Here is a 10,825-nt window from a genome sequence, read left to right on the forward strand (position 1 = left end):
TATGTTAACATATCTATATTTTTCTAAAAATGAACAACTTTCAAAATCTTTTTATTTTATTTTTGATTTGAGAAAAGACAAATTATCCCCCACCACACATTTTAATGTGTAATTTTTTTTCTGTGTACCCAGGATGAGTATTACTTGAAGTCAAAACGTCACGTGAATTGACGTTCCGATTTCGAACTTTTCGTCCTGCTGTCCCCTAGAAATTTAAGGAGCGCGAAAACGCCCCGCTTTGGGAGATAATGAACTTAAACGTTCCGCATTATCAAAATTTTTGCCAGTATTCACTATCGCTCTATGGCTGCACATAAGATTGTCCTGTTCTCGTGTATGTATCCTTTATTTTCATATATTAGTGCTCAAAGTGAGTTAGGGGTCTTGCACTGGACTCCAGAATATCTGGTCGCTTTATTCAGACATCAGTAAGCACACAATGGTCAGCCTTACATACTGTGTACCTTTTCCATGTGCGTCAAATAACAGGTTACAGGCCCGGCATGGCCAAGCGTGTGAAGGCGTGCGACTTGTAATCTGAGGGTCGCGGGTTCGCATCCTCGTCGCGCCAAACATGCTCGACCTTTCAGCCGTGGGGGCGTTATAATGTGTGGCCAATCCCACTATTCGTTGGTAAAAGAGTAGCCCAAGAGTTGGCGATGGGTGGTGATGACTAGCTGCCTTCCCTCCAGTTTTACAATGCTAAATTAGGGACGGCTAGCGCAGATAACTCTCAAGTAGCTTTGTGCGAAATTCAAAACAAAGACACGTTACATTTAATTTTGAATTTTAACCGAGGTTCAATCCACGCTGACCTCACAGGTAGATGTATTATCTAAACTCTCCCGTGCAATATTAGAAAATATCAACTCCAATTTAGTTTTAAAACAAAAGATATAAGCATTATGAATATATCCTATTACCAGAAATATTTCGCAAGAATTTCACCCACACTTTTCAAGTCTTAGATTCGTAATCAGGATATGACATTAATTACACTGCACAACAATTTTTTTGAAAAGTTTTTGCTGATTGTGACAGGTTCCTGATGAGTATGCACAAATATAGTTTTGGTTTTGCTTCATCACGTAAGAACTCTGAGAAATAGACAGTTAACTGTTTACCGGCAATAACGTATTTAATTGCGTTTATGTTTCTAATACGCTATTAAGTTCAACATAATTAAACGTGTTTTGCTCCTGATTTTCGTTTGTATTCAATGTCCGGTGCATCACGTTGCAGTGTCCAACAGTAGTCAGCAAGCATTGACGGATTCCAGTTGCTCTGATATCGTTTTTCCATTGTAGCAACGTCCTGGTGAAACTGAAGATTTCGATGAAACGGTACGTGATTGGCAAATGTGGATGCGATTTTCGTAATCAGGAGCCAAAAATCTACAAGGAACACTCAACAGTGTTCAAGAAGTAAAAACTTTGTTGTGCAGTGTTACTTAGAAAGCTGAAATTTCGGAATGATATAAGACGCAATCTAGGTCATTACTCGTTGTCTACTGGTGTCCGGTAGGTTCACCATTCAAGAGCATGATAATAAAAATAATGTGATATCATACGATGAGTAATAGTGCACCCTCTATTTGATAATGTCAAAATATGCCGGAAGGTTTAGTGGAGGATTGGATATATTCGATCAAGTCTTAAAGAATAATAGGAATGCTGTGCTGGCTGCTTGAACACTTAGTCATGTCATTTTTGGTATGAGTGGAGTATGGCTGGCTATATCGGGAAGACTATTTTTTCTTAATGTATAAGTGTGAGACTTATCAATTAATAAAACCACGTGGTTAAACTAAATGGAAATAAAAAGAGCGAAATTCATTATACTCCTTTGTTATCTATGCTGCATCAGAACACATAAGACTCTAACTCATGCATGCAAAACAATACGAATATATTGACTATGCAAGGGGTTGACTCTTAGCGCCCCCAACCTGGGAGAAAGGATCATATTTCACTTGTAAAGACAAAGAATTATTTCTAAAGTTGTACTGTACGCGCGATTTAGCAGCGCTAAGAACACAAACAGAGCACGTTTGGGGGAGGTGTAATTCCGCGCGTTTATATCTTATAATAAATTCCAACGAGTGCAAGTTATGGACTTAGAGCGAAATTGAAAGTGGAAATGAACCTGATTGTCAGTCTACCTAATTAAATATAATTTATTGCATATATATATATATATATAATACTAAAAAAAGATCATTATGTGTTATTTTATCGGTTAAGTTCTCTCACTGTTAAAATTTTCACGAGTTTCGGTCACGTTAGGGTATTTAGATTAGTCCTAAATACAAATTGTAAGCTAACAATGCAAAGTAATCTTTCTACTTAAAACATAGTAACAAATAAGAAAATTAAAACAATTAATTATGACATTTAGATATTTGAATAATATTTATGAAAATGATGTTGTTGCTATTAAGAACAAAGTTATACAGAGGGCTAACTGTCTTCTGCTCCCCACGAGTATCAAAACGTGATTTCCGGTATAACAACTCCATCAACATACTACTGTGCCACTGGGGCGTTATGAAAAATAAAATTATAAATGCATATCAGCTGTTCTGAGATACATTTTTATTTCAAGCGGGTTTCTCGTCATCAAAAAACATATATAAATATTACTTTTTGTAATTATATTAATTTTATATTAATTTAAATATAATAATTTCGTAGCATAAAATTATTTTTATTTATTTTTGTGTTATTAGTTTATATGAAATTATACTTTGATTTCTCATGTTTTTTCTCATTCTTTTTATAACCCACTACGAAGTTTGAAGGCTTATAAGACTAAACGGGTATCGAAACCCAGGTTAGTCTTATAAGCCTTCAAACTAACCGATGAGCCGCTGGAGTGAATATACATCTCCTATAACCTGCACTTCTGTAGTTTTTTGTTGTTGTTATTTTAATAAGGACTTAAACCTAATCATACAACGTACTGGGTAATGATCAAAATAATGAACAACTCTGAACTGTACAAAGTAACCAATAAGAATGATTCACCCTCACGGTATTTTTATATTGTATCCGGCATTCCTTCCTGCCACTCAGTACTACTTCCTGTTGATGTTGGAACAACAAAAACAACCATACATGATTTATGAACTCAGTATAAAAAGATAAAATTTACTTTTCAAAATCACATCCACAAGAGTGAGGTTATCTAGTAATTTTCAAGAAATAACTCACGAATTAAAGTTCAAATACACAAAGTTAATTGTTTGAAGTTAGGCACAAAGCAACACAACGGATATCGAAACTCGATTTCTAGCGCTCGAAGTCCACAAATATCGCTGTGACACTTGGAACCCACATAAACACACACAATCATTTTTAAGGTAGGAAATTAACAAATTAGGGTAAGACAATAAACAAGCGTTATTTATTGACATTTACAGACAATATTCTAATATTGCAATGTCATAATTAATAGCGTGAAATAATAACTAGAATGCTTTCACCAAAATTAATTTAATATTCATTTCTTTATAACATATCTAATGAAACGACGTGTTGTTTTCTAGACTCAAAGCTACACAATAGGGTATATGCGCTTTATTCATAGTGGGGACTCGAACTCTGGATATTTGCGTTCTACGATCGTAACTTATTATTTGTCTGCTGGAAAACGAGAAGAAATGCAACTTATGAAATTACATTAGTAAAGTTGCCCTTACAATAGCTACGTTCTAGTGGATAAATTGAAAAGGTTATGCTGTTATTCTCCTTACCTTTGAATAATACTGTCTGTGTACGTATTATGAATTTGTCAGACGTGTCTGTGTTCAAGTGATGGTAAACGTTATTTTTTTTAATTAAATGCGATACTATTATTTTACATTCGAATTTTACTCATAAAAAACAAGACTTTCCCGAAAAATATAGAATGCGCATACGACTCTCATTGCCACTTTAATGAATGATCTGGGAATTAAACTAGTGTCATGCAGCAAGTTTTATGTTTCAAGAAAGAAATTTAACGAGTAAATAGTTGTCCCTAATTTGGAAGTCACACACTAGAGGGTTTGTTTATTTGTGAATTTTGCGCAAAGCTACACGACGGTTATCTGCGCTAGCCGTCCCTAATTTAACAGTGTAAGACTAGAGGGAAGGCAGCTAGTCATTACCACCCACCGCCAACTCTTGGGTTACACTTTTACCAACGAATATCGGGATTGACCGTCACATTATAACGCCCCCACGGCTGAAATGGCGAGCATGTTTGGTGCGACGGGGATTCGAACCCGCGATCCTTAGATTATGAGTCGAACGCCTTAACCCACCTGGCTATGCCGAGCCATTTGAGGTTGAACCATGTCAAAACCCATCAAGTGTTGTAATGTTAACCGCCCATTCCTACCTTGTTTCCTTATTTTTTGATGTTCTAGTTTCTAATGTTTTACACCTGTATTACATAAGCTATATTTTTATTCCGTAAATTAGATGTTAGCTAACAGACTCATTAAGGTCGAAACTTTTAATAATTTTACCCTAGAAAGCTTTGAAAATTTTGACATTAATGTTTTTTTGTAAATTCAAGGTGTAGATTATGATTACAATGTTCAGTGAGGCATTAAAAAAAGAGATAGATTTGTTTCTAGTCACTATATAATAAATCAGTCAGTATTTTGTTTTTAGTTATTTGAGCGATCAGCCGTAAATTTGTAGAGGTGTTTATTTTGTACATTACTGTGGTATAGTTAGTGTGGTTGTAAGCATTGCTTACATTTTACCACATTGTTTGAGTTTGTGTAAATATTGAAATAATTAATTTATCATTATATGGAGTGGGTGTTGAATTATTTGAAGCTGATAATTTAAAAGCACACCCTAACAACAACAACAAAAAAAGCGTTACAACACTGTTGCCGAGAGTGGAATTCCTTTGGTGAAAGTAAAATAGAACTTTGAATATACATCAAGATGCGCCTTTGAACCCAGTAAAATCAAAGAAACAACAAGGAGATAAATGGATTAAAAAAAAAAAAAGAAGAAGACAGAAACCAGCTGAACATATGAAGCTAAGTTCAACTGGGTACACTCCATCCACTTCAGTGAGAAAATAAATTCATTTATTGAGAAAACTGTCCACCTGTTTGTTCATGGGAAGATTTGCAGAATGTTGTTCTACATTGGTTCTAAAGCTACAATGGTTTGACTCAATTTGTTAATGAAAGGAGGGAAATTGCCTCCATAAATTAATGGAATGTGCACAAGGCTGATTCGTTGAATAAACTCCATATTGGAGAAGGAATGAAGACTTTACTTTCAAATTTACTGTGTGTATCTATAAGAAGTGTCATAAGCATTTGGTAATACGTACACAAAAAATCAGTATTACTGATTATTGTGAACTGCCAACATCAGCCTGACTCGGATTCTGACAGGTTGTAGTATATGGTGGTGTTTATGTGAATAAGGAAAGTACTTTTGTCCATTGTATAGTTTGCATATTGAATAACCTGTAGAACCTCCAAAATAGATATCAATAGTTTTTTACAGTACCTGTGTATATTGTAACTAGTATTTACTCTTCTTTATTCTGGATTCCTGCTGAAATCAGGAGTTTGGGGTATAATTAATAGATGATAATTCTTTCATCAAATACACAATACCACATTGAATGTCACTCTGTTTGCCCACACCCTTTCACATGATTATAAAATTTATTTCATCAAAGTGATATAGCATGGTAAAACAGTTCTCATCATAAGAGAAAACAAACTGAGGTTAAGTTGCTGTTATAAAGACCCATACATTGCACTGAAAATAATCAATATTTTGGTTTGCATAATCCAGAAAGATAGGCAAGACAGGTTAAAGGTCATCCATTATAATAATTTTTGAAAGTATGTTGGTGAAACATGCACATATGCAGAGGAAAGATTCAAGGGTGTTCAGACAAACCTCTTATTTCTTTGATGTAAAACAATTATATACAGTCATGTGAAAAAATTAGGGCACCCTGTGAAAACCTGTGTATATATGTAACAATTTTGGATAAATGGATATTTAATCTCAATTGTAACAATACTGAGAGATTAAAGTAATATAACTAAACAATTAAAACTGAAGAAAAGACTTTTCAAGATCTTCTGTAAAATGTAATTCGACAAAAATTCATATTCTAATTGAGGAAAACGTTAGGACACTCCCACATTTATTCCCACTTAAAATGGTTCAACTCACACACAGATGTATCACACCAGGTGCACATGATTAGAAGATCGTTACTCAGCATTTTGAATGCGGCTTGCCCTATTTAAACCTCAGACATTTAGTTTGGTGTGCTTCTGACTGTTGAAGTGAGAGTGAGCACCATGGTGAGAGCAAATGAGCTGTCTGAGGCCTTCAGAAAGAAAATTGTAGCAGCTCATGAGTCTAGTAAGGGATTTAAAAAGATGTGAAAAAGATTTTGAAATCAGCCATTCCACTGTCCAGAAAATAGTCAACAAGTGGAGGGCTTTCAAAACAACTGTCAACATGCCCAGGTATGGTCATCTAAGCAAGTTCACCCCGAGAGCAGACTGCAAGATGCTAAAAGAGGTCTCCAAAAACCCTAAAAATGTCATCACAGGACCTACAGCAGGCTCTGGCTACTGTTGATGTGAAAGTGCATGCCTCTACAATTAGAAAGATACTGCACAAGTTTAACTTCCATGGGTGGTGTGCAAGAAGGAAACCTTTGCTCTCTAAGAGAAACATCAAGGCCAGATTGAAGTTTGCCAGAGAGAATGTAGACAAAGACCAGGACTTCTGGAATAATGTTCTTTGGACAGATGAGTCCAAAATTGAATTATTTGGTCACCAGAACAGAGGATATGTTTGGCATAAACCAAATACAGCATTCCAGGAAAAGAACCTCATAGCAACTGTGAAGCATGGAGGTGGAAGTGTCATGGTTTGGTGCTGCTTTGCTGTGGCAGGACCTGGATAGCTCACAATCATAGAATCCATCATGAATTCTACTGTGTATCAGAGGGCACTTGAGAATCATGCAAGACCATCTGTATGAAAATTAAAGCTGAAGTGGAACTGAACCCTGCAACACAAGAATGACCCAAAACATACCAGTAAATCCAGCAAGGACTGGCTGAAAACTAAGAAATGGAGAGTCCTGGAATGGCTGAGTCAAAGCCCATATCTTAATCCCATTGAGATGCTATGAGGTGACTTGAAACGGGCTGTACATGCAAGAAACCCCTCAAACATCTCACAGCTGACAGAATTCTGCATTGAGGAGTGGGGCAAACTTTCTTCAGACCGATGTCAGAGATTGATAGATGGCTACAAGATGTGTCTCACTGCAGTTATTTCAGCCAAAGGGGGTAACACTAGCTATTAGGGGGTAGGATGTTTTAACTTTTCCTCAGTTCGAATATGCATTTTTGTCGAATTACATTTTACAAAAGATCTTGAAAAGTCTTTTCTTCAGTTTTAATTGTTTAGTTATATTACTTTAATCTCTCAGTATTGTTACAATTGAGATTAAATATCCATTTATCCAAAATTGTTACATATATACACAGGCTTTCATAGCGTGTCCTAATTTTTTCATATGACTGTAGTTATGGTACATCTTATTATGATACTTAACAGTTTCTACACAGTCTACACCCTTCTGATGAAGCATTAGCATTTTTTGGTTTTAAGTAGTCACATACCCCCAGACCTCCATAGCACATGACACAATAAATGTTGGTTTTTGATACCATAAAATAGAGCCATCCTCTCAAATATTCTGCATATGGGCCTGGTGAAAAATGGCCAACTGAGTAACACCAATGGAGAGAGTGCAAGCTGAGAAAACCAGGGTTCCTGTTGAGACTATTTGCAAAGGATCATTAAGGATAGAGCTGCCAGCACATTTACTTGACCACCTACCCAGAAAAAAGCTCCCTCAGCAACAGGACAACAAGTAAAGAAACAAAAAGGCCATTACACTTGTATTCTATGGGGCTCAGAAGAGACTACCACCAAATATACATAATTAACCATTATAAATAAATAAGTTGGAAGATCATAAATTCGTGAAATAATTTTCTAAAGCAGATTCTATAGGCATAATCAAAGAGTTTGTTTCAAATATTTATAGAATGTTATGGAGGTGAATTGTATCCATTATTTTATCCAAACTGTACGTATTTGTTCTGTAATTTATAATCCATCAGCACATAAAGATCAGCATCATCTTATATGTTTATATTACTATTTGTTTTTGTTTTCTCAGCCATCTGAAGAATAAAATATTGTAACAACTTATTTTGTTCTAAGTTGATTGGATAATTTAATAAAACACTAGGTTATAGTGTCATATAAAAGTGTTTTATATTCTATCTCTCTGTGTCCAATAAAACTGAAAAACATGACCTTTTTGTATATGACTATGGAATATCCTAAATGCACTATACACCTATACATATAAATGTCTCATATCAGGTAATTGCATGAAAACAATCCATTCCTTTGTACCAGTCATGACTCAGAGCTAATTACTTTATCTGGAAACTAATCAAGTAAATTAGTCACTAAATGTAGCTATAATTCAGGTGTATAATGAATTAATTTTATCTAAATTATTCTACATCTAAAACGTAATATATTTTTAATGTCATATACCTAAGTATGTATAAAAAATAAGTCTTACAGTAAACTTCTTGATGTTTTAAACTAACTCTTTGCTTGAGCTATATTGTTTTTGTTTTTATTATTATTTGTATGACAATTTATAGCTGCTGTATTAAGTCACCTTGTGAAAAGGCAAGAAACAAATGGTGTCAAAATGAATTTATTCTAATGTATTGTTAATGTACTGTTCACATTGTAAATAATTGGGTGTTCACTAACTACTGAGATGAACAGGTATATTTGCATTTACAGATCTTTTTATTGAATATGTACCAAATTATTAGGTGACAAAATAAACAGGTTTATCTTTTTGTTTAACAGGCTAAATCAAAGTAACATATATTGTACACTATTTTTGTCATGTCTCTTTCATACAAGAAATATGTAACAATTTTAGAGTGCTTATATTTTCATTTCAATTTTTGGATTTTTTTGCCAATTTCTAAATTATAATTTAAAATGCATATATATAAAAGAAAATCCAAGTAGATATATACTGATATTTTTGTTCTTTTAAATGAAGTTTTCCAACCAAAATGTTTTGAAATTTCTGTTAGCTTTCTGTCCATTTTCAACTGTTTATACAAACAGACAGCATTTCTGATTGGAACAAATGAATATGAATGCAAAACAAAAATATTTCAAGTAATTTGTGTCAAAAGAAAAAAGTGACACACACATAAGAAAACTTTCAAATATATTATTAAGGTAACAAGTTTAAGTAGTCTTGGAGTTTCTTTATTCTACTTGAATATGAAACTGCATAGTGTCCTAACTTACCGATCCTTTTCTTACTGTTATGGCTATGAATTTCATTAAGTTTGACTTACTTTTACACACAAAAATGTTTAAACAGGGAAGTCATGTTCTTTTGGAATATAGAATTGTTCACAGTGGTTTCTAAAGTTTCTTGTTGTTTTCTTCCACAGAATATTTGTATTTAGTTATAAAAACAAGTTATGCTGGAACCTGTAAAATATAGATGATAAACAAGCTAAAAAATATGACTAAATATTTGGTATTTTGTAGAGCAATTAATATTGTAAATGCTATCATATTTTTCTTTCATGCAAGATAATATAATGTGTTTATTTTAACCAAGTTCTTCTTCGTGATAAGTTTTATAACTGTTGCACAGTTACTACTGTATTTTTTATAAACATAAATATGATGGCTGTTCAGCATTTGTAACTTACAACATACAACTTATACTGTACATTTGCTTGTGTGGTAAACCTTATAAATATCAAAAACTATAAAACAAAAACTGTAGCACATCATTTATCCCCTCAAGTTACTGACTTGTTTAGATACCATTCACCACCAGTGGGGTCCATATGTTGTATCATGTGGAATAATATTATGTTTTTGTTTGTCACTACGCTCAGTGAAAAGAAATGACCAAAAATTAATTTGGTGAAATCACTTATTTTTTATCTGAAATTCATTGAAAATGTTCCACAGACTTACTACTGAACATTTATAATGCCACAAATTCAGTTTGGTACCTGTGGTGGTCAGAACACAGATAACATGTGAGGATTTACGGTTGATAACAATTAAACATAATCTATGATGAACACTAGTATTAATTAATGGGATTATTTGCAGTATTGTTGGTATTTCTTAGATTTTCTTGTATGACTTACTAGTTATTAGAAATCCTGTAATGAATAAGGATATGGACTCGTAACCAATTTAGTGCACAAATATTTTGCAAAAATGTTAAAAATTCCAAGTGGTCCGTATCAAACCAGTCAGTAACTCAAGGGTTAAAATCTGATAACATTCACACACAGAGTCATTCCTGATGTTATGTGTCCCATTTAATAAAATTAACAAGGCATTTGACAATATGTAATGGAAAATACCCACTTTTCTTCTATTTGGCTAAAATGTAAGTGTTCATAATATTTGCAGCTAACAACTTGAATTCAGAACCGTTTGATAACTTGGAAAATGTATAATTAGATTATGCAAAGCTTTACTGTAGGTTGCCAAAGGTATCATACTGTATTGTTCCAATTTGTATAAGTTGTGCATAAACACTACAGAATTTTCTTCAGAGTGCAAGAAGCACTGACTTTTAATGTGGTTTCAAACATGTCTATCAAACCAAATGGTGTACAAACACTACAGAATATTCTTCAGAGTGTAAGAAGCACTGACTTTTA

This window comes from Tachypleus tridentatus, chromosome 10 (genome assembly GCF_004210375.1).
Source record: "Tachypleus tridentatus isolate NWPU-2018 chromosome 10, ASM421037v1, whole genome shotgun sequence".
NCBI lineage: Eukaryota > Metazoa > Arthropoda > Merostomata > Xiphosura > Limulidae > Tachypleus > Tachypleus tridentatus.